This window comes from Erpetoichthys calabaricus, chromosome 3 (assembly GCF_900747795.2).
Source record: "Erpetoichthys calabaricus chromosome 3, fErpCal1.3, whole genome shotgun sequence".
Lineage (NCBI taxonomy): Eukaryota > Metazoa > Chordata > Cladistia > Polypteriformes > Polypteridae > Erpetoichthys > Erpetoichthys calabaricus.
The window spans coordinates 157,638,108-157,662,993 of record NC_041396.2 but is presented as its reverse complement, the minus strand read 5'-3'; positions in this window follow the sequence as shown (position 1 = coordinate 157,662,993).

Sequence of the window (24,886 nt, the reverse complement as noted above, 5' to 3'; positions counted from 1 at the left end):
TATAAAATCCCTATGTGCGTCCAGGTGTCCGTGTGTGGGTGTCTTCTGATGAAGTGCGCATGCGCGGGGCACAGTGTGATGCGCGATATTACTGTCAGAGAAAGTTAGAGGCGTTTTACAGAAATACAAACCAGTATTACTGCAAGAGGAAATTAAAGGTACACGATACAGTGACGCATATTAAAGCCACATACAAGCCACATTACGGTCAGAGGAGATTAAAGGCATATTTCCGACACGCACGCCTGTATTACCGCCAGAGAAAATTAGAGGTATATTACGGACGTACAAGCCAGCGGAAGTACAAGCCAGTGGACGTACAAGACGTTATCCTTCAATAAGGGCGCGCACAAAAAGGCGAGCCTCAAAAGGGTGACCTCAATTGGGCGCAGCGAATAAAGGCGCGCGTAAATAAAGATCTGCACTTTTGTTGCTCTTCACATATTCCAGAGCCATTTGAAATAAATTATCTACGAACGCCTTTATTCGCCGCGCTCAATTGAGGTCGCCCTTTTGAAGCTCGCCTTTTTGTGCGCGCCGTTATTGAATAGAGCCGTACAAGACAGTATTACTGTCACAGAAATTTAAAGACACACAATACACGGCGGCAGCCCACGAAGAACGGTCAGCTCAGCAAGTAAACATCAACAAAAGAAAGGCTGAAAGAAAGAAAAATACGGCCAACAAAAAGAATGAGGTCAAAGTCCCTTGCCATTTAATGTAGACTGTTCCTACTAATGTTTATGCACTACTGTTCTAGCGCCCGTTATTGTAACGGGCTAAATGACTAGTAGCATAATAAATGCTTAACTACTTCCACAGAATAGAGTGAGGTGAAATTGACACAACAAAAGTAAAACATTTCACTCACTTAGTCTCTGTCATAGAGGCAACCTTAAACCCCATCCTGGGATCACTTTTAATCAAGCTCACAAATCATTCTGGATTTGGGATGGTAGTACATTGGCTCCAGGAACATTGGGTAATACCTTCCTCTAGTTGATCTGCATCCCTGAGAATTTAGCTCTTCTTAGGAGGTCAATGCTCATATTTATCAAGCATCTTTAGTAGGAAATTGTCCTAACTGGCCCAAAAATCTCAGAGTGATGAGAAGTTGGTCCTACTCTTTTATTAATTTTCCTAATTTAGAAAAGTACTCATTACTTCACCACATTGCTAAGAGCAGCCAGAAGATGGTGTTCAGACAGAGAGTGAAACACACACTCCAACGTGTTGATAAAGTTACATTTTTTGGCCACTGGGAAAATGCAGCTTTGCAATGGTATGTTTCTCAAATTTTGTCCAAACTTTGATCACCCTTTCAATGCCTGAGGTAATACACAGATTTATACATTTCCCCACCACTCCAAGTGAGGTAAAGTTAAAGCATTCTTGCAAATCACCATTTTTCCTGGAGTAGTTGCTTTGATTGACGGTGTATATTTCTACATGCCTTCTTTAACAGAGGAACAGCATAGTCCCACATATTTTTGTTTTGCCAATGATGAAAAAAAAAATGGCAGGCCCTCAGAGTAAAGATAAATTTAGCCCAAAAAGATTAAATACCTCAATAGGAAAGCAAGAGTCAACACTAGAGCCAGAGCCAAAACACCAAACAAAAGTAGCCCAAGAACTTTCTAAAAGGTCGAATAGTGAGAACCCTAATAACAATAACAACAAATTAACTTTAATGATGTCACTGTGATACTATGGTGATATCAGTAATCTGTGACTTCTGGCCATGCTCCCTAGAAAAGTGACACTGCACCATAGAAACTGACACCACAGTATGACAGTACCCATGCAAAACTGTATCTGGAATGAAACTACTTTGAACACCAGAAAAAAATGTATCTAGCGAGAAAACAATTTTAACAGGTTGCCATATGGTAACTGTTCCCTTCTGGAATCTCCCTTGTCTCACTTTCTTTTGGGTCATATGGGCAGGCATCCATGTTCTCTGCTGCCAGGTGGACATAGAAATTTTGAATATGAATTTAAGTTTAGAAATGTCACATCAAATACTGAAGGAGAACTTATCAATTAGGACTAATTCCATTTTCAAAGGGGGAACATTATGCCATCACAATGCCATTAATAAGACAAAGAAACACACTCTGTCACTGCCTCTTGTGCTCTGATTTAGTGCTCTACTTATCTAAAGCCCTGTGGCTTTAATGCTGTAATGCAACTCTCAGAACACTATATTTCAAAGTTGTTAATGATCTTAATTATAACTGCATTAAGGAACTCCTTGGGGATAACGCCTCCCTTGTAACACCCATTTCATTTTTTGTAATAATCGTAATCCCAACTGCAGCAAAATATCCTCCAGGGAGACCACACTACTTAAAAGACAGCAGGATTGCAATAGTCTATCTTTCTGCTTTAAATTAATTGAAATGCAGCGTGGGAGCTGTCATTCAGATATCTAACTGGCCTGTAGCAAGGATGGGTAGTTTACATAGGCCAGCGATATGGCATATGATGTGGCTAGGTTCCAGACCATAAAACGAGTGTTATGAAAAAGTCAAATAGTGTACTATGAGACTTATGAACTGGAGACAAATGATAATGAAAGCATAACTGAACTTTTAACAGAAGATCTGAGCTGCAGAAGGCAAACTTTACATATGAACTTTCAACTTTAAGTTCCATTCAAAGACTATATATATACAGTTAGGTCTATAAATATTTGGACAGAGACAACATTTTTCTAATTTTGGTTCTGTACATTACCACAATGAATTTTAAATGAAACAACTCAGATGCAGTTGAAGTGCAGACTTTCAGCTTTAATTCAGTGGGGTGAACAAAACGATTGCATAAAAATGTGAGGCAACTAAAGCATTTTTTTAACACAATCCCTTCATTTCAGGGGCTCAAAAGTAATTGGGACAATTGACTCAAAAGCTATTTCATGGGCAGGTGTGGGCAAGTCCGTCGTTTATGTATATCAATTAAGCAGATAAAAGGCCTGGAGTTGATTTGAGGTGTGGTGCTTGCATGTGGAAGATTTTGCTGTGAACAGACAACATGCAGTCAAGGGAGCTCTCCAATATATATATATTGTGGCGAGTGGCTGGGGGTGGTACCCAGCCGACATGCCCAGGAGGACCGGAGGAGGGCTTACGCATCCTCCAGACCACGAGAGGGCGACCACCCTGGTGGCTTTGGGGACCACAGGAACAGAGCTTAGAAGCTCAACTCTATAGGGGCCCGTGGTCACCGCCAGGGGGCGCCCTAATGCCTGAGGAGCCCTGGCCCTCAGCACTTCCACCACACCCGGAACTGCTGGGGGGAAGAAGACCAGGGACACCTACAGTGCTTCCAGGTGCGCAGCCAGTACTTCCACCACACTTGGGAGTGCCGGCGGAAGCTGGAGCACGTCCAGGTGTGTACAAAAGGGGCCGCCTCCTTCTATTCGATGGCTTGAGTCGGGAGGAAGCAAGATGGAGCTCGGGAGGAGAGTGGAGGTGGACCAGAGAAAGAGTGGCATTGTGAGGCCTAAGCTTTGGGGGAGTTTTGGGGTTGTGTGTGAGCAGTTATTTGTAAATAATGTATAATAAATGTGTGTTGGGTGAACCATAGCTGTCCGCCTGTCTGTGTCCGGGCCAGTTGCCAATCCCTCCCACAGGATTTTTTTTTATAATAGAGAGATTTATAATTATATATATATATATATATATATATATATATATATATATATATATATATATTGTCGCACACAAATGTGCTTGGGACCAGGAAACGACAATTCCACGCCAGGCCAGGTGGCGGTGGGGTGTGCTGTTCCTCTCTCTTTTCTCTCTGCAGACCAAACATGAGAAATCGTTCCTGTCCCGGCCCCGAGGACATCACTTCCTGTGAACCAGCTATTAAAAATCCTCATCCTCTATACTTAAACAGTTCTGTTTTGGACTCTAACCAGTACACATTGTACTCTACTTTAAAGCCTTTTGCAGCCAGGGAAACTATATGGGTGGTTGCCCCAAACCTTCGTTGTGTGTCCAGCTGTTTCTTTCACACTATATATTGTGCATTCAGTTTCCACTTTATGGGGCACATCTGCTGTGTAACTCAAATAGTCTGCTACTCCAAACTGCCAACAATGGGTTGCAAGTATACATAGTATTCAGAAAGGATCAAGAGGTTTAGTTGTTGTTCAATGGGCAAAATGCATGATCTAAGCAACTTGAACAGAAGTATGATTATTAGTGGGTGCTTTTTGTGATTAAACATGATGCTACTAAGTCATAGAATGAAAGTGATATAAGTCAGTCAGCTTATTCAAACAAAAATGCATACAGTTCAAGAAATATGTACTGTAACTGACACCTCTTCACAAAACATATATTAAATGCTAAAATCCCTAAAATCCATGTTTTTCCATGTGGCATGAGCTCTGTGCATAAATCATCAGGTCTGTTTTACTGTGATATTTGAGTCTCCTTTCTATCTTGGGGTCAATTTAATTCTTGAACTTTCATATATGTAAAGGAAACAAGTAGTTGTCAGTCTTTTGGTCTCTTGTGTCTCACATTTCTTTTATAGAAGGTTTTCTATAGTAAGCTAATGGCAAAAAATTCTATAGACTATAGACTCAAAAATAACATTCAGTGTAAGGGCAAAAATTTTTGAACATATGACCATCACACATGTATGAAATTTTTGGGCATCCCATTTCAAAATAACATGCATTAACATGGAGCAGGATGCCTCTTTGTGGCTATAGAAGCTTCCACTCTTCTGAGAAGGCATTCTGTAAGCATTTGGAGTGTGTCTGTGAAGATGTGTGCCCATTCAGCCAAAACATCATTTGTGAGTTCAGGTACTGATGTTGGATGAGAAAATCTGGCTCGCAATAAATGTTAAAATTCATTCCAAAGGTGTTCAATAGGGATGAGGTCAGGGCTCTGTGCAGGCCACTTCAGACCAAACTTGTAAGACCATGTCATTATGAACCTGGCCTTGAACACAGGGGCACAGTTGAAACAGAACAGGGACTTCCCTAAACTGTAGCCACAAAGCTGGAAGCACACATTTGTCTAAAATGTCTTTGAATGCTGTAGCATTAAAAGTACCCATAATTGGAATCAAGAAGCCTACCCAAACCTCTATAAGTAGCCCAGGACCATTAACCCCCCTCCAGTAAACTTTATAGTAGGCGCTGCGCAGTTCAGGAGGCAGTGCTCACCTGCCATCTGCTAAACACAGATTTGTTCATCATACTGCCAGAAGTATAATTCATCACTTTAGAAAATGTGTTTCCACTATTCCAGAGTCCAATTGCAGGGTGTTTTACCACTTCAGCGGACATTTGGCATTGTTTCTAGTGATCTTAGGCTTTTGTGCAGCTGCCCATTTCATGAAGCGCTTGACACCTAGTTTTTGTGCTGGTTTTCCTTCTACAGGCACTTTGGGACTCTGTTGTGAGTGCTGCAACAGAGGATACATGCTATGTGCTTCAGCACTCGGCAGTCCTGTCTCGGTGTGTGGTCTGTCAATTAATGGCTGAGCTTTTATTGCTCCTAGATGCTTTCACATCATAATAATAGTAATTATAACTGACCAGGGGAGATCTAGCAGGGCAGAAATTTCACATACTGACTTGTGGCCAAGGTGGCATCCTATGACAGTGCCATGTTTGAAGTCACTGTGCTCTTCAGTACAACCCATTCTACTGCCAATGTCTGTCAAGGGAGATTGCATGGCTATGTACTTGATTGTAAGTACATGCTAATAATGGGTGTGACTGAAAGTTCTAAACTCAATAAGTTGGAGGGGAATCCACATACGTTTGGCCATATAGTGTATATTGTGAAATATAAAGATGTTTTAAATGTTCTGGAAAAAGGGTTCTGGCAGCAACTGGAATTGCAATGACACTGGTACATAGTCGAACTGAAATTGCCATGGTGGAAGGGACACTGGCGATATTATTATTCTGGGAAGAGGCCACCACAGATAGGGAGCACTATGACCCAATAATGGGTATGTGGCCAAGGAGCTAACTATTTCTGGGGCATTATGCTTCAATTGAGGATAAATAATTTGCGTCTAAAGAAAAGAGATCATGTGGGACTGAAAAAGAGTCTACATGAATTGCATTGATTATATTTGCTGCTATTGGCTTTGGTACAAATTAAAATAACTTTTAAGTGAAAGCTTAAAGTCAGTGTCTCTGTCTGATTGTTACTAGTGCACTGAGGAGTGAGATTGGCCATTCCTTTTTTAGCTGAGGTCCCTTAAGGGCATGAAAGGACACTATTGTGAAGCCATCTATTGGGACTAAAAATGGCCTGGAGTAGAGGGAAAGACAGTCTAATTCAGCAACCATCATGCCACAGGGGTGTCTAGGGTTGAATACATGTTGTACAGTATGGGCAGTGAGACAAGTAAACACTATAGGTAACAGCTGTGTAGCTGGGCTGGTTATGATAATTTTTCCTATCCACCATTAACAAATAACTTGAGATGTTAGTTGGGATCTTTTATGTTAAGTGCATGTCATAGGGAATCTGATAACACAATAAAACATCTACCTTAAGGTATCCACTGTTCGTCCCCATAGTCAATTCTTCCACCCTTCTGTCTTCAATGGCCTACAAACATGTGGAATATGTAATCAAGAAAAAGGCACAGCCTAAAATAATTATATACTACATGTATATAACTAGAACAACATTAAGAGTTGTTAGTCAGCATCATTAGAGTACAGTAGGTACAGAAAAATTAGTTTACAAGAAATTGACGGAGTAGATTTAACATATGAGTGGAAAAAGCAGATTTTAGGGAAGATCTGAATATTGCATTAGAAAGACTTACTCAAAATCCTATGTTGTCTTATTTAGCTATTTAGAAATATTTGTTAATATTCCAGATAATGTAGTTTTGGCTGTCTTTTTGGGTTTTGATCATATAAAGTAAGGCATCTTTATACATTTTCTGCACATTAAATATATATATATATATATATATATATATATATATATATATATATATATATATATATATATGCTGTATTTGTTTCAAATTTCTGAAAAACATATAAATTAATATTACTATTATTTGGTATATACAGTACCTTTTACCTAAGGTCATTTACAAAATCATTGTATATACTGGATGCTGTCTGAAAAGTTGACTGATAATAGAGAATGACATTTAATACATATGTGATTTGCATGCATATGAATTTATCATTTACTTTTAATTATTTGGTGAATTCCTTTGATGTGAACTGGAACATATTGAGACGATAGAAAAAAGAGGCAAAAATGCTGGCTTTTAACTATTTTAATTCTTTTGAAGGAAGCCAGTTAACCCCTTAAGTGTTTTGCCCTGAAGACATACATTAAAAGTTAATTAGCACCACCTGGGACACGCACCTCAAGGACAAAGTTAATGTGAAACTCTTACCAATGAAGCATGGAGCATACGAGAGTAAACTGAATCTAGAAGCTAATCTCACTGACTGAGTGCTACTGAATTTGACAATTCCACAAAGCACCTGAGCTAACAACATACTCCTGCTGAGTAAAAACTGTACACAAAATGAAGTGTAGAATGTAGTCAGTCATTTATAATTGATGTTTACTTTCAATTCAGGAACACAGGGAATGAAACTGCATTTTGTACTGCAAACTAGACTTCTGCTATTGGTTTTGATTTAACTCCCTGGTTTTAAATAATGTCTTATACAATTTTTTATTCTCTTCTATGTTGACCATTTAGGAACATTTAATTTCTTTACAAATAAAACAACAATGCCTTTTTCAAATTCACAAGGAAGTTACAATTTTGTAAAAAAATAAGCATTATTTATATTCAACAAAAATGTTTAAACTCTTGTAGTGTCTAAGAAGATTATTCACATTACAATTTAATTAATGGGAAAGATTTTGTTCAGTACAAAAAATCAAGTACAAATTCAAACTTGTTTCACATGCTTTTTATTATTGTCTTAAATGTGAATCAAGAAATGCTTTGTCGATCACACAAAGTTTACTTATGTATATGAAAAATAAAATTGAGCCGATATTAAGAATATTATGTAGTAGAGCAAGACATTCAGGCAAACAAAACTTGTCAAACTCTATTAAACTAATGCTTGCACAGTATTTTTAAAAATGTTTAAAAGCCTCCAGACTAATACTGTCAACTATGCTGTTTAATAACTTAACCCCATATCATGACAGAGCGTTAACTTGGAAAAATTTCCTTGCAACATTATCAATTACGGGTGGCACGGTGGCGCAGTGGTAGCGCTGCTGCCTCGCAGTTAGGAGACCTAGGTTCACTTCCCGGGTCCTCCCTGTGTGGAGTTTGCATGTTCTCCCCATGTCTGCATGGGATTCCTCCGGGTGCTCTGGTTTCCTCCCACAATCCAAAGACATGCAGGTTAGGTGGATTGGCGATTCTAAATTGGCCCTAGTGTGTGCTTGGTATGTGGGTGTGTGTGTCCTGCGGTGGGCTGGTGCCCTGCTCGGGATTGGTTCCTGCCTTGTGCCCTGTGTTGGCTGGGATTGGCTCCAGCAGACCCCCGTGACCCTCTGTTCGGATTCAGCGGGTTGGACAATGGATGGATTATCAATTACGTTATGTGTGTAAACCAATATTGCATCTATCTGTTCACTGTGGTTTGAATCATCTCCTCCCTCTTGTAATGTGGTCATAAGCTACCTTATCAAATACTTTATAAAAATCAAGATAATTCCTATCATAAGCATCACAACACATCAATCCTCTTATTGTTTACCCCTTAACCTGTACTGTATTAGTGAAGCATGCTATTACCCCCCATATAAAACCCTGTTGATTTTTTTACTAATTCAACCCAACTGTATATGTGTAGGGTGGCACGGTGGTGCAGTGGTACTGCTGCTGCCTTGCAGTAAGGAGACAATGGTTCACGTCCCGGGTCCTCCCTGCATGGGGTTTGTCTGTGTGGTTTTACTCTGAGTGCTTTAGTTTCCTCCCACAATTCAAGGACATGCAGGTTAGGTGAATTGGCATTTCTCAATTGGGACTATTGTGCGCTTGGTGTGTGTGCCCTACAATGAACTGGCGCCCTGTCCAGGTTGTGTTCTCCGCCTTTTGCCATATGGTATCTGGGATAGGCTCCAGCAGACCCCCGATGTTCAGGACAAAACGGGTTAGGAAATGGTTGATTGACTGACTGTATGTGTGGAGAAGAGAAGAATATTTATGTTCAATCCCTATTCACCTAATGCTTGCACAGTATTTTTTAAAATGTTTAAAAGCCTCCAGACTAATACTGTCTACTACACTATTTAATAGCTTAATTCCATATATCTGTGATGCTCAGTGTAAAGAAAAAGGATGTGTCATTTACCCTTAGCAAGTTCCCATGTCTATCCCTTTGATCTCATTGAAAGAAATAGTTTTAAAGTAACAAATGGAATTTAACCCAAATACTTTCTTCATAATTAAAAGCACTTCTGTCATTTCACCTGTATTTTGTGCATCAGACAAGATTTAAATTTCTCTGTCATGTTAAGAAAAGAAAGAGTTCTAGGCACAGCTGTTTAACAGTTTATTTTCTGTCAGAGAATTCACAGATGAGTTGTACATAAATCATTACTTGCTTCTAGTACTTTGCCTCGACCTTCTTCTTCACGCCTCCCACCCATAAAACTTGATATGAACTCTGTATGGTAATATCATTAACAACACACCACCACACCATAACCAGCAGTTCTGAAATCTGTCTTAATGAAGTTCTCTGTACTTTCTCCATCACTATTATGCCCTTTTTATAATATGAGAATAAAGCTGAACACTTAATCATTTATTATTAACATTCTTATCTAGACTGTATTTATACATGAAAAAGATTAATTACTCCGACACTGATGCATAAAGGAACTCACTTTTAGCATAAACTAAAGCACAGTACACGACTACTAGTCAGAGGGAATATCAAACTTGGCAACTGCTGTTGCAGAGCTTGTCACCTTGAGGATTTCAGATTGCATAACTAGGAATTGCAGGGGATGGCAAATTACACAATTCTACGGTGATTTTCCAGCATCTTTCAAATTTCCAAGGAATCACGAGCTTGCTGCATGCTGAATGGCAGTTAATATAATACCTGATGCTGCCAGTACCTTTGCAAATGCTTTCCAGGTATGATAAGTTCAGCAATCTTTTTTTTGTTTTTTTATGTTTTTTTCTTTTATTTCACGGTATGACAAACACAACACATCAAACAGGCTTGCCTTTCTTCTGTTTGCAATGTCCAAAACACCCACATTCCTTATTCTTTGTTGCTGAATTTTATACATTGTACTTTGGCGTGAGTGCTCATTGGTTGCCAGCTCTCACACACACACACATACAACCCAACTCGTGGTAAATTAAGGCTGCAATTGAAAACTGCTGGAAAAATCGTGGCATTGCCTTAACTTAGAAAAATGTTCTTGCATCATTATCAATTACTTTATGTGTGTAAACTAATATTACATCAATCTGTTCACTGTGCTTTGTATCCTTCCCTCTCTCCTGCAATGTTGTCATAAGTGACCTTATTCTTTATGGAAATCAGCATAATTCCTATTATATGCATTATAACAGTGAAACACTTTTGTTGTATACTTATTACTTTCTGCTGCATTCGTAACACATGTGGTACCCGGCGGGGGTTCATGCCTGGCCGGGATGCCCAGGAGGACCGGAGGAGGGCTTGTGCCTCCTCCAGAACACGAGGGGGCATCCTCCCTGGTTGCTTTGGGGGCCACGGGTACAGAGCTTGGAAGCTCAACCCTGTAGGGGCCCGTGGTCACTGCCAGGGGGCGCCCCGATGCCTTGGGAGCCCTGGACCTCAGTACTTCTGCCACACCCCGAAGTGCTGGTGGGGGGAAGAGTATTGGGGACACCCGGAGGACTTCCGGATACACCGACAGAGCTTCCACCACACAGGGGTGTGGCTACAGAAGCCCTTAGGATGCACCTGGAGTCCACCCGGGGTGTATAAAAGGGGCCGCCTCCCTCCAGTCAGGGGCAAGAGTCGGGTAGAAGAAGGACGAAGCTTGGTGGAGAGGAGTGGAGACGGACCAGAGACTTGGAGAAGGCATTGTGTTGTGGCCACGACTTTGGGATCTTTGGGGTTTGTGAGCACAAGAACTTTGTACGTATTGTAAATAAACGTGTGTTGGGTGACATGCGCATGTCTGCCTGTCTGTGTCCGAGCCAGCTTCCACACACAATATATGATCCATATAAACCCCTGTTGACTGTTCACTAATACGCCCTAACTGTACATATGTTTTTGTTTCATAACAGGTTTAAAATCCACTTGATCCTGTTCATGGTCATGTGGAAATGGAATCTAAGCCAACAGCAATGCATCACAAGGCAGAAGCCAACCTTTGATAGGCTGCCAGTGAATCATATGACCCTCTACCAAGTCCCAACACAGACAGATTACATTGTCAATTTCCAATTCACCTCAAATATACATTCTTAGCATGTGCAAATAGAACCCAAGTATCCAGAGAAAACTCACACAAATAAGGGCAAAACGTGCAAACTGCACACAGACACCAAATTATTTGTTAAGTTGACTGGCCTAGAATTACTAAAGTTTTCTCAGACACGTTTTTCCTTTTTTTTACAATTAGACAGTTTTTGCTAGTTTACTTGTGTGAAAATTTTAACTTTAACATTTTTAACAATAACTCCTCAACTACAACTGACAATGAAAGATTACAAGCTGCTCGAACCAAAATTGAAGTGATGGTAGACCAAGTAAGGAAGTAGTGACTTACATTGCTTAGGTCATGACTGGGATCTATATCAAAAATGTATTATCAGAAAATTTTAATTTACATAAACCTTAGAAATGAGAGACACCATTGGGCCCCAACTAAATGAGATTTAAAAATACTACAAAATTCTTCTCCTGAGAACTTAACTACCTGGATTTTAATAACCTCAGAGACAGGAGTTCGATTAAACTAATAGTAGGTTCAACAACGGTAATTTATGAAACAGATTTAATTTTTTTCTTATTTGCAGACTGTATATTTCTTTTTTTTTAAATTAATTTTATTGTAATCATTCTGTACATATAGATCAATTTTTACAAAAAATAGGATTGAAAGCAAATCAAAGACTGTACAGTATATTTCTTTATAATAATTTAAATTCGTAATGAAAGGCTGACTGACAAGTGAATGATGTATACATGCCCTTGATGTAATTTTTCAAAAGGTCTGTATGTTTCTTATGAGAGTAAGTTTTCATTTATCATTACTCATTATTCAAGGACAGTTTGATCTTTACCTTATAATAAATTGATCATAATTCTCTAAAGCAATTGATCCTAGTTTACTTCTTCACAAATGTCACAAGTAACTGCTGTGTTTGAATTTATGGATAATTCATAGTTTATCAATATGTTGCATCTCCATGTACCTTAAGTAACACAAATCAGTTTTTTTATGTTTACAAAACATTGATCTCTTTATAGTAAAATTTCACAAATTAGTTTTCAAATAAGGCAGTTAAGTCAGCCTCCATGTTATCTTCTAATCCAAGCGAATATGGAATAGTCCCTAAAGAATAACCTAAATGAGCAAGAAGCAAATGCTTGATTTCAGCTTGCTAACAGGAAAGTCTACATCATAGGTTTTACAGAGATGTGGCTTTTTGAATTGATCAATGATACAGAGCTAATTATTGATGATCTTGATGTCTCTTGGGAGCAAACTGAGACAAGTAGCACCACAGGTAAAGGCTATCAGAATAAAATGTGAATGCTAATTAAAGATGGAGCACACTGGTAATAATCAGTGAAAGATTAAAATGTCAATATTTACGTGTTATTTACAGTTTATACCATTTTTTGCCATGTGAGTTCTCAACCATATAAACAAATATTTGTCACAGCTGAATATAATTGTTTAAAATGATGCATAACCAATGCAACTGAGAAACTATTCGATGTGATGCAAGTATTAAGCTTTTTACAATTGGGTGTACCAAAATTAATCCTTTGAGACTTCAAGAATTCCATCCTGACAAATCCCTCAAAGACTTCAATCATTCTGCCCACCCAGAAATAATAAAACTTTAAGCCCCTGCTATATATAAAACAGAGCTTATGAGGTACAATGTATTTCCGCAGTATTCAATCTCCTCAGAAGTGCTTAAAAATGTACTGAATTAAATATGATGATATACCTTATTTCTGCCTGACTGATGTTCTCTAGAAAAAACAAAGACAAAATTAGTTATTGGTAATCAAATGTCTTAAACAAAGTAAAAAAGACATTGTCTAATTGCATAAGTTTTCATATCCCTATGAAAGAAATCTAACGTGTCAGAAAATAATTGTCTTACCATTGGTCTCGATCTGTGTATCACTGAAGTCAATGACACATTTTCTGGTTTAAATCTCTCTTTTTAGTCATTGTTCACACTATGAATATGTATTGAAGATGCATACCTAAGAATATTCTAAGGAAGATTTATAATATTCATACTAAAGGAAGAAAAAATGGCTGGAAAAACGGATAAATTTCTCCATATCAAAATAACAGGATCTTATAAACAAGAAATGGAAGATCCATCACAAAGTCCAGATGTCACATCATGCAAACAGTGTAACTGTTGTGGAAAACCACTGAAACATCTACAAAGATTTGTGGCTGTTGGTAAAGTTGGTAAAGTTGCATAAGTCAGCTACAGCATATCAAGCACTTTGTTTAACACTGGTTTGTACAAAAATGTATGAAGATAGAAACTGGAGAAGGCATGTGAATGGTTGGTCCTCTTAGATCTGAGTGCCGCATTTGATACCATTGATCACAATATCCTTAGTCAGTGGGTGGGCCTCTCTGGCAGTGTGTTAAATTGGTTCGAGTCCTACCTGGCAGGTAGAAAATTCTTTGTTAGTTGTGGTAATTATACTTCAAAGATACATGATATTTTATATGGCGTTCCACAAGGCTCTATCCTGGGTCTGCTGCTCTTTTCGATCTACATGCTTCCGTTAGGTCAGATTATCTTGGGGCCTAATGTGAGCTACCACAGCTATGCTGATGACACGCAGCTGCATTTATCAATAGCACCTGATGACTCTGACTCTGTTGTTTCACTAACACAATGTCTTACTTGTGTTTCTGAGTGGATGAGTAATAATTTTTTCAAGCTAAATAAAGAGAAAACTGAAATTTTAGTGATTGGCAATAATGGATATAATGAGGTTATTAGAAATAAACTTGATGCATTAGGATTAAAAGTCAAGACGGAGGTAAAACTTTAGGGGTAACTTGACTGTGACCTGAATTTTAAATCGCATATTAATCAGATCACTAGGACAGCATTTTTTCACTTAAGGAAATATAGCAAAAGTTAGACCTCTTATATCATTGAAAGATGCTGAGAAATTAGTTCACGCTTTTGTTTTCAGTCGACTAGATTCTGTAACGCAGTCGGGTCGCGGGGGCAGCAGCTTGAGCAGAGATGCCCAGACTTCCCTCTCCCCGGCCACTTCTTCTAGCTGTTCCGGGAGAATCCTGAGGCGTTCCCAGGCCAGCCGGGAGACAGAGTCCCTCCAGTGTGTCCTGGGTCTTTCCCAGGGCCTCCTCCCGGTTGGATGTGCCCAGAACACCTCACCAGGGAGGCGTCCAGGAGGCATCCTGATCAGATGCCCGAGCCACCTCATCTGACTCCTCTCGATGCGGAGGAGCAGCATCTCTACTCTGAGCCCCTCCCAGATGACTGAGCTTCTCACCCTATGCTTTAAGGGAGAGCCCAGACACCCTGCGGAGGAAACTCATTTCAGCCGCTTGTATTCGCGATCTCGTTCTTTCGGTCACTACCCATAGCTCATGACCATAGGTGAGGGTAGGAACATAGATCGACTGGTAAATTGAGAGCTTTGCCTTACGGCTCAGCTCTTTTTTCACCACGACAGACCGATGCAGCGCCAGCATCACTGCGGACGACGCACCGATCCGCCTGTCGATCTCACTCCATTCTTCCCTCACTCGTGAACAAGACTCCGACATACTTGAACTCCTCCACTTGGGGCAGGATCTCACTCCCAACCCTAAGAGGGTACTCCACCCTTTTCCAGCTGAGGACCATGGTCTCGGATTTGGAGGTGCTGATTCCCATCCCAGCCGCTTCCCACTCAGCTGCGAACCGATCCAGAGAGAGCTGAAGATCACAGCCTGATGAAACAAACAGGACAACATCATCTGCAAAATGCAGTGACCCAGTCCTGAGTCCACCAAACCAGACCCCTCAACACCCTGGCTGCGCCTAGAAATTCTGTCCATAAAAGTTATGAACAGAATCGGTGACAAAGGGCAGCCCTGGTGGAGTCCAACTCTCACTGGAAACAGGTTCGACTTACTGCCGGCAATGCGGACCAAGCTCTGACACCGGTTGTACAGGGACCGAACAGCCCTTATCAGGGGGTCCGGTACCCCATACTCCCGGAGCACCCCCCACAGGATTCCCTGAGGGACACGGTCGAACACCTCTGCTAAGGGTGTAGAGCTGGTCCACTCTTCTGCGACCAGGACGAAAACCACACTGTTCCTCCTGGATCCAAGGTTCAACTATCCGACGGATCCTCCTCTCCAGAACCCCGATTAGACTTTTCCAGGAAGGCTGAGGAGTGTGATCCCTCTGTAGTTGTAACACACCCTCCGGTCCCCTTTCTTAAAGAGGGGGACCACCACCCTGGTCTGCCAATCTAGAGGCACTGTCCCCGCTGTCCATGCGATGTTGCAGAGACGTGTCAACCAAGACAGCCCTACAACATCCAGAGCCTTGAGAAACTCCGGGCGTATATCATCCACCCCCGGGGCCCTGCAAACAAGGAGTTTTTTGACCACCCTCAGTGACCTCACTCCCAGAGATGGGGGAGCCTACCTCCGAGTCCCCAGGCTCTGCTTCCTCATTGGAAGGCATGTTAGTGGGATTGAGGAGGTCTTTGAAGTACTCCCCCCACCGACCCACAACGTCCCGAGTCGAGGTCAGCAGCACACCATCCCCACCATATACAGTGTTGACACTGCACTGCTTCCCCCTCCTGAGACGCCGGACGGTGGACCAGAATCTCCTCGAAGCCATCCGAAAGTCATTCTCCATGGCCTCCCCAAACTCCTCCTATGCCCGAGTTTTTGCCTCAGCAACCACCGAAGCCGCATTCCGCTTGGCCTGCCGGTACCTATTAGCTGCCTCCAGAGTTTTACAGGACAAAAGGGTCCGGTAGGCCCCCTTCTTCAGCTTGACAGCATCTCTCACCGCCGGTGTCCACCAACGGGTTCGGGGATTGCCGCCACAACAGGCACTGACCACCTTATGGCCACAGCTCCAGTCAGCCGCCTCAACAATAGAGGCACGGAACATGGCACATTCGGACTCAATGTCCCCCACCTCCCTCGGGACGTGGTCGAAGTTCTGCTGGAGGTGGGAGTTGAAGCTACTTCTGACAGGCCTACCAGGCCTGACCAGCATCCTCCCCCACCATCGAAGCCAACACACCACCAGGTGGTAATCAGTTGACAGCTCCACCTTCGGCCACCACCCAACTCACACTGCACCCAGCCTCCTTGGCCTCTCCCATAGGTGGTGAGCCCATGGGAAGGGGGACCCACATTGCCTCTTCGGGCTGTTCCCGGCCTGCTAAAAACACATTACTTTAATATGGCTTTCTCATAGCTTCTTTTTAATTTAATCCTGATGCTCTGCATATTCAATTAATTATCATTACTATTCTAATATCCGTACTAACCCATACTCTCTCTTCTGTTCTTTTTCCGGTTTTCTGTGGTGGTGACCTGCGCCACCACCACCTAATCAAAGCACCATGATGTCCCTACATTGATGCATTAAAGGCCAGAAGTCCTTGTGGCCGTCATCATCAAGTCCTTCCATGAAAACCCTGAATACAAAGAGGACTGATCATTTATGTTAGGTCGAATGCCTAGAGAGGGCTGAGCGGTCTCATGGCCTGGAACCCCTGCAGATTTTATTTTTTCTCCAGCCGTCTGGAGTTTTTTTTTTTTTTTCTGTCCTCCCTGGCCATCGGACCTTACTTTTATTCTATGTTAATTAGTGTTCTCTTATTTTAATTCTTACTTGGTCTTTTTTCTCTTTCTTCATCATATAAAGCACTTTGAGCTACATCAAATGTTGTTGTTGTTGCTATTGAGTGTGTAAGAATAATTAGTTTCAATTCAATGAGAAAACGTAAATCATGGTCTGGAGACGGAGACACGGAAAATTTAGAAGCGAACGTGGGGCTGCACCAGAGTAATTTGAGTCCATTGCCTTTCATGATAGTGATAGAGGTGGTGACTTGAGAAATGTGTGATGGATTGCTGTGGGAGCTCTTGTATGCTGATAATCTCATTTTGATGGCAAAACATGAAGCAGAATTGAGTTTGAAGATGCTGAAATAGAAAGCTACTTTAGAAACAAAAGGCCACAAGGCAAATGCAAGAAAGGTCAAGTTGATGGCTGATGACAAAGGGGCAGGAGGTGTGGAAGAGACAGGTGTAGAGCTGTGGGGCAGATATGATACAGTAAAAGTATTGGAAGAAACCCAGTTCAGTACAGGTGCTGAAGGAAGTACATGCATAAAAGTGTATGAATAATACTTTGCAAGTTCCAAGTGTGAACTTTGTTTGCAAAACTTGTATAAGAGGGGATAATGTAGTAAGTGTAAATATAGATGTCAGCAGAGGAATTGATTTGGAGAAAGTAAGTAAGCACTGATACCCTGTGAGAAAGATGCATGGAAGAAATTTCAGGAGCTGACTTCTAACAGAGTCTGTTTGGTATTGAATTGTAAACTTTATGAAAGCTGTGTGAGAAGAAGTATGCTCTGTGGGAGCAAAACATGACTGATAATGGCAGAAGCAAAGCTGTGAAGAACAGAGATGTGAATATCAGATGGATGTGTGGAGTGTCATAGAGTGAGAGGATCGCAAATTCCCTTTTAAGAGGAAAAGAATTGATATGCAAGTAATAAATATTGTGCTGAGGAGAAACAGACTAAGGTAGTTTTGACATGTAGATCAAAAGGAAGATAATGACCGATATGGAGGTAATAGGGTACAGACTTGGGAGGTGATAAGAAAAAGTCTTGCCAAAAAGTATGCAAAGGGCCATGGGGAGTGAGGAAAACAGTTTGTGGGGCAACTAGCTAACCTGGGTGAATCTGGAAAATACAGTAAATCAGTCATGCCAATATGGCCAGGTGAGTCCAAGACTGAACAGTGTGGTGAAAATTCAAAGCACTACATGTGGCATAAACTTAACATTCAGGAAATGCTGCCTTTAAACTGATACTTGACAGTGCCAGCATATGGTGATGAGTGAAATGACTTGTCTTAAAATGGACACTACTGTAAGGGTGCTTAAAATCAGTAGGGACTGAGCAACTTGTCAGAGTAGAAAGAAAAAGGAAAATATGGAGGAAGACAGTTCTGTAAAGTACTGAAAGAGACCTTCCCTCAGCCAGAGAAAGGTAAAGCTTAAAGAAATTACATTAGATGTGTTTGGGCAACCCAATCAAAGTCTGAATCTCATCCCTATCAGGAATCTGTGGCATGATTTTGAAATGTCAATCCACAATTGATGTCTAAAGACTTGAATGGCTCAAGCAAATCTAGAAACAAAAATGGGCAAAAATCAATCCTAACTATTGTGTAATACTAGTAGACAACTACTGCCAAAGCATAAGCATTACTCATGCAAATGGCACCTAAAAATATTTCAAAAAGAGGTCTGAATATTTATGCAAGTACCGAGTTTCCCCGAAAATAAGACCTACTCCAAAAATAAGCCCTAGCATGATTTTCAGGCTGCTCTGTAATGTATGCCCTACCCCAAAAATAAGCCCTAGTCAGGATCGTCACCTGAAAAGTAAGGCGCCTAAGGCCAGGTTTATACTTCACGCGATGTGACATCCATTAAATTCCGAAGACACCTTGCCACAATATCTCTGAAAAGGATGTTTAATGATTACATCCATCAATTTGGGACGCACCCATTCCAGCAGCATAGGCGCAAGACAGAAACAAAATCTCTGGATGGGGCATCAGCTCATCGCAAGGTGAACACAAGCACACACATGCACTAACATCATTGTAGCTTCACCAAATCCCCAAACCTTCATGTCTTTCATCTCACCAGGAAAACATGCAAACTCCTGGCAAGGATCACAAGGGACATGACTCCCTGTGAGACAGCAGCGTTACCGCTCCATCACTGTGCCACCCCCATATGTGTAACTATTAACAGTATTCATTATTTAAACAAAGTTAACGATTTATCTGTAAATGTAACATACACATTTTAATTCTTTTCATCATGAAAGTGATATCAAGTATAAATCTACGAATTCTAAATGTGCAGAGAGCTGGATTATCATAAATGTAATGTGTTTTGTGTGGCGATGCTGCTTGCCACTGCTGTCAGGTCAGGAGTGATTTAACAACTGGGTCAGTTTTAAGATGACGTTTACGATGGTCTACTTTACTGATAAAGTAAACTATAAGGTTAAAGTGAACATTTCGAGTTTAAAGCCAAAATTTCCACTTTAATCACAAAATAGACATTTTCATTATGTCCTTATTTATTTTTCTCTATGGCTCAAATAGGCTACCTTACATTCTGATGGTATTGTAAAGGTACAAAAAAAAAAAAAAAAGACGGCACAGAAGATGGTATGTGAGACTTTTAAAATGTATCATGACATCACGATGGGGAATATGCGACGACTGAATATAAAAGCACCATGAATGCATTTTGCTTCACCACATCGAACCATTCATCAAACATCGAAATGCGCACATCGATTCTGTAGGATCCTCATTGCACACTGGAGTAGCAAGAAATTCAGGCTGGAATTCAGGATTTGATTGTGGAGAGTTATGATGATATTCCAGGAGAAGATAAGAATAATAATAATAATAATAATAATAAGGTACATTTATTGAGCGCCTTTCACAAACCTAAGGTCACTTTACATACAGAGTTAAAAAAAAAAAATACACAGATGACAAAAGTTCGTAGAAGAGGAAAGTTTTCAGTTGAGATTTAAAAGTGCAGAAAGAGGAGCAATCTCGGAGAGACTGAGGAAGAGAGTTCCAGAGTTGAGGGGCTATAGCACTGAAGGACCTGCCTCCCAAGGAGGAGAGCCAGGTGCGTGGGACAATAAGGAGAGTACTGCTCGAGGACCTGAGAGAGCGACAAGGAGTGTAAGGAGCTAGTACAAGGGTTCCCAAAGTGGTCGATATTGACCCCCTGGGGTCGATTTGAACTTTCTAGGGGTCGATAGTTTCAATGAAAAAATTCGGGGGTCAACGACAGCAAAAATAGACCCCCTTACTACTGCTATTTGTTTGTTACTTCAAAACATCTATGATTCCAATAGGTACCTAATTAAGAAGTAAAATCATTTAAAAAAAACACATTACATACCAAATTTGCGAACGAAAAGGTAAAATGTGTCATTAAAAGAGTCACACGTAAGAATGCATGAAAATACATGTAGCACAAACATGTCTGTTCATTGTCTTATCGAACATATCAAAGCAAGTGCGGATATGAAAAACCATTGCATGTAATTAGGGGGTCGACGGTTTTAAAAGTTTTTGGTAAAGGGGTCTGAGGCTGAAAAAAGTTTGGGAACCCTTGAGCTAGTAGCTGAGTGAGGATGACATGACTGTATTTGGATAAATGTATACTGTTGTACATGAATAAATATAAGATACTAGTTGATTACCCAGTGGCTTCGCTCACTGAATGCAAGGGAAAAAAAAATAAAATATAAGTTATTAAACAGTAAAACATTAACATTTAAGAAGTAAAGATACATTGAGCACTACTGGAGTGGTTTCGGGTAAACTACATTTTAAAGGCGCTATAACACAACAGGTAAGTAGTAGATCCCTTGTGAAAGGCGCTACACGACCGCTGTGGTATAGAAATTACATTTTCTATGTGATCGTCCAAATTTTTGCCTGACAACCTTGCACTTCATGCCTGTGATTTACTTGTTAAAATAATTAATCACAAAAGCAACTTGAATGTTGTGGGGTTTTAGTGACCTGAACTTACCTTAAGGGACAGTAAGTAGTTGTGCAGGGCAATTTACAAACAGAGTCCTGCTTCGATGGCGCCGATTACACTCATTTGCAAAGATTTCCACTCTCCCAGGAGCCAACGGGGGACTCCGGCTTCCTGCCTTCTTCCTCACTCCCGCAACCTCCCGCAACCTTTCTTTCTCTCTTTTTTTTTCTTTTTTGCCCACGCTAGCCGCCTCGCGGTTCTATTTATGACAGGGATGTGGTTCAGCTGTGGCGATTAGCAGCTCCCGAGAACAATTACGGATGCAGACGACTCCTCACCTATACTCTTAAGTGAGAATTGCCCACATCACGTATTCCCCGAGAACAGCTTGGCCACACAGCACCATGCCCCCTCGCTAAGCTGTGAGTGTAGTGTGGCAATTATTTATTTAAAACTGGCCTTTTTGACATGAGCTGTGGACCCGCTATACCACAAAGGGTTTTTCTGGTTTTCAAATTAAGTCTCTACTAAAGGGTTTTTAAGGCAGTATCTTTATCAAAGAGATCAATAATTTGAGAAAGTACTTTGCTGATAAGGGAGAAATCTTTAGGGATCAGAGTGATATGCAAAATATATTAAGTAAGTTAAAATTTGATAACACTTATAGATCACATTAATGAAAAACCGTTAAAATATTGTGATGAAAGTTCATTTTAGTCATATTTTCAGAGTTTGAGCTGAGGAAAAAGACTCACAGTAATACAACAGCCTAAAGTAAACATTGAAGAAGAGTATTTATAAAATTTACCAAGAATTGCACAAAATGTTTTAGATTACACAATATATATAAACAGTTTGACACCTGCGGCAAACTGGGCTGACCTGCTAACTGTAAATGTAATGAATTTTACAAACAAACTAGAGGAAGCAATTGTAATAGAGAAGATGCAGAACTATCGATCCAGCATTGTCAGTGTCTGTTTAGACTTGGAGCTTTGTGCTTAACCTAGTGGGGCTGGTATTTCATGAGAAAGAAAAAGGTTTTTCATTTATGGATATATTATTTTTGTTTTAAAAATATTTTTGTCATATTCAACAACTTGTTACAAAATTAAAATTTTAGGTCCAAGCATTGTATATTGTTGGAGGCAAGAATCTAATGCACAGTGTGCAGATTGGTACAGAGTTGGCTTGAGGGTGAATGTAAATATGTTATGGTAAGGTAGATTTTTCCTGAGTTAGTAAAGGTCAAAAGTGAGATCCTACATGAAACATTTACTTAAATGATTTAAATAAAGATATCTGTCATAATTCACATAAATTCACAGATGACACAAAGGTAGGTATTCTCAGTTCCTTAAGAAAATCAATTACTAGTTTTATATAATATCATCCATTTTAGCTAAGGTGCTTTCTGTTGTTCTGCATGTTTCTCCCTTGAACAAAAAATAAGTTTGTCCTGATATGTACAAAATCTGTACTGAAAAAAATTTGCATACATTTGTGATACCTCACTCTTTCTGGTTAGAGCTGTTTTTGCTTTATTTAAGTCTTATAATTGTTTTATATCTGCTGCAAATAACAGAAAGGTCAGATATGCAGTATATATTCATGTATGTTGTGGTTGGATGGTGGAAGGACAGACTGGAAACAATCGAAAGTTTGGAACGCCAACCGAGTTGTCTCTTTGAATCGTCACGAGAAGTAATAAACAAAATGACAAAGTAACGAAGAAAGGCACTAATGTGCTATTCCTGATCAGGGATTCCTCATTCTTTTTCTTAGTCGGCATATTTTTTTTATAGTGAAACTTCTGGAAGAGGCGGGGTTAAGTGCCCTTACTGGGTGGCTTCTCTGAGCTGTGAGGGAAAAAGAACAGGACAAAGTCAGCAGTAGCCCCCCCACTCATCTCGGTGGGTTATTGTATACCTTCCCCTGGCCCTTAGAGGAGTCCTCCGATGCCCATGCGTGACACTGTCTTCTTCTTCATCATCTCCTTCCTCTTCATCTTTTTCCACTTCTATGTGGACTAGATGCTTTATGGGTTTTTGCGCAGTTTTTATGGCTGGCTGTCATTCCTGACCACAATCCACCCCATTTATCGAGGCTTGGGACCAGCTCCAAAATGGAGGCTGGGTTATACAGTATATTCATATATATATATATATATATATATATATATATATATATATATATATATATATATATAATATATATATATATATAATTATAAATCTCTCTATTATAAAAAAAAATCCTGTGGGAGGGAATGACTAGGAGACGATACGTCACGGAAGATCACGGAAAACAAATAAAAGACCCACGAGATGAAAGAGAATGGCCACAGAGCATCTCGCGGGGATATAGAACATAAGATTCTTGCAAGATACGCCCTACTTACAAGCAATATCAGAGCACAGCCAGCAAAAAAATCAGTAGTTTAAAGGCAAGCAGCACATACAGATCCAGGGGTCTTAGTGCATATAAAGCATATAAAGGACAATACATTATAAATGAAATGTCGACGACTAAAAGATCACATTAGTACAAACAAAAGGAAATTAATCATTAGGACCAGGTGTAATTGAAAAAATAGCAGGACAAAGTGAGGTCAGAAATAAAAGGCAAAGAGCAGAAAACAAAGTCTTTTGTTCGCATCATTCAATGCACAAAACATAGATTTACAGAATAATGGACCATACGCTATGAGAATCTGTGGTCCTGCAACAGTTAAAGCAATGACACAATTTGGTCAGGTGTATATTTATGATCACTGAGAAGCGATCACAACGCGAGCAGTAGAGACACGAAGTGGCAAAAAGGACAGCGGCTGTACAGGCGCTGCCTGCCCCCCCCCCCCTTACAGGATTATACATCATATAAGAAAGAGATTTAACCACGCCCGGGCTGAAAATAATGGATAATTATTGTTTTTACAAAATCACACGCGACAAGACAGTGAGCCATCATTTAAAACAAGTCCACAGACATCTAATCTAGCAGTTGTTGGATTGCTTTTGGCAGACACACATCATGTGCTCCCAGCTCTTAAAACAACGACATGCGACAAGCAGAACAGGCAGCTCGCCAGCAGCAGAAAGACAGCAGATGATCCAACAGCATATCCTTAGCATGCGTTCAGCCGCCTTCTCCTTCACAACGCGAGCAGTATTATACATCTTGCGAGAAAGAGATGTAACCACGCACGGGGCCGGAAATAAAGGACAAGTATTGTTTTTACAAAAGTTTTTAAAGTAAAAGTGAAAATAATGCATATGTAACAATTCCCATGAAAATAACAATCTCTTTAAATTGCATATCCGATAAACCAAACACGGGGGTGGGCGAACGAAGCGAGCAGGGGGCAGAGCCCACTAGTATTATATGTATTTATGTAAATCTTATCTTATTTATCAAACTACCATTAAAATAATTAAAAAATATGGCCAAGAGATTACTTGTGTTCCTAATGTCTACAATTGCCAGAAATGACTGATTTTTTATTGGATTATTAGATTATTTATGTGTTTACATATAACTGAAAATCCCCATTTCAGTAGCCAGTCCTTCAGTGTCCTAATGGTAAATGCCCTTAGCTTGCACTTAATTAGTCACGTTTAATGCTAATTGGTTATTAAAGAAACTTTTGTAATGGCATTAGCAGGGCTGAAACCCGTTAATCTGTTCACTTCAGTTGCAGAGGTAGTGGTATTCCTAAAGTTCAGTTATGGGTTTAAAAATGACCAAAATTAAACAGCTTTCTCACAAAACATGTGAGCCTATTGTTTTTTTGCAGAATAAAATTTATTCTGTGTGA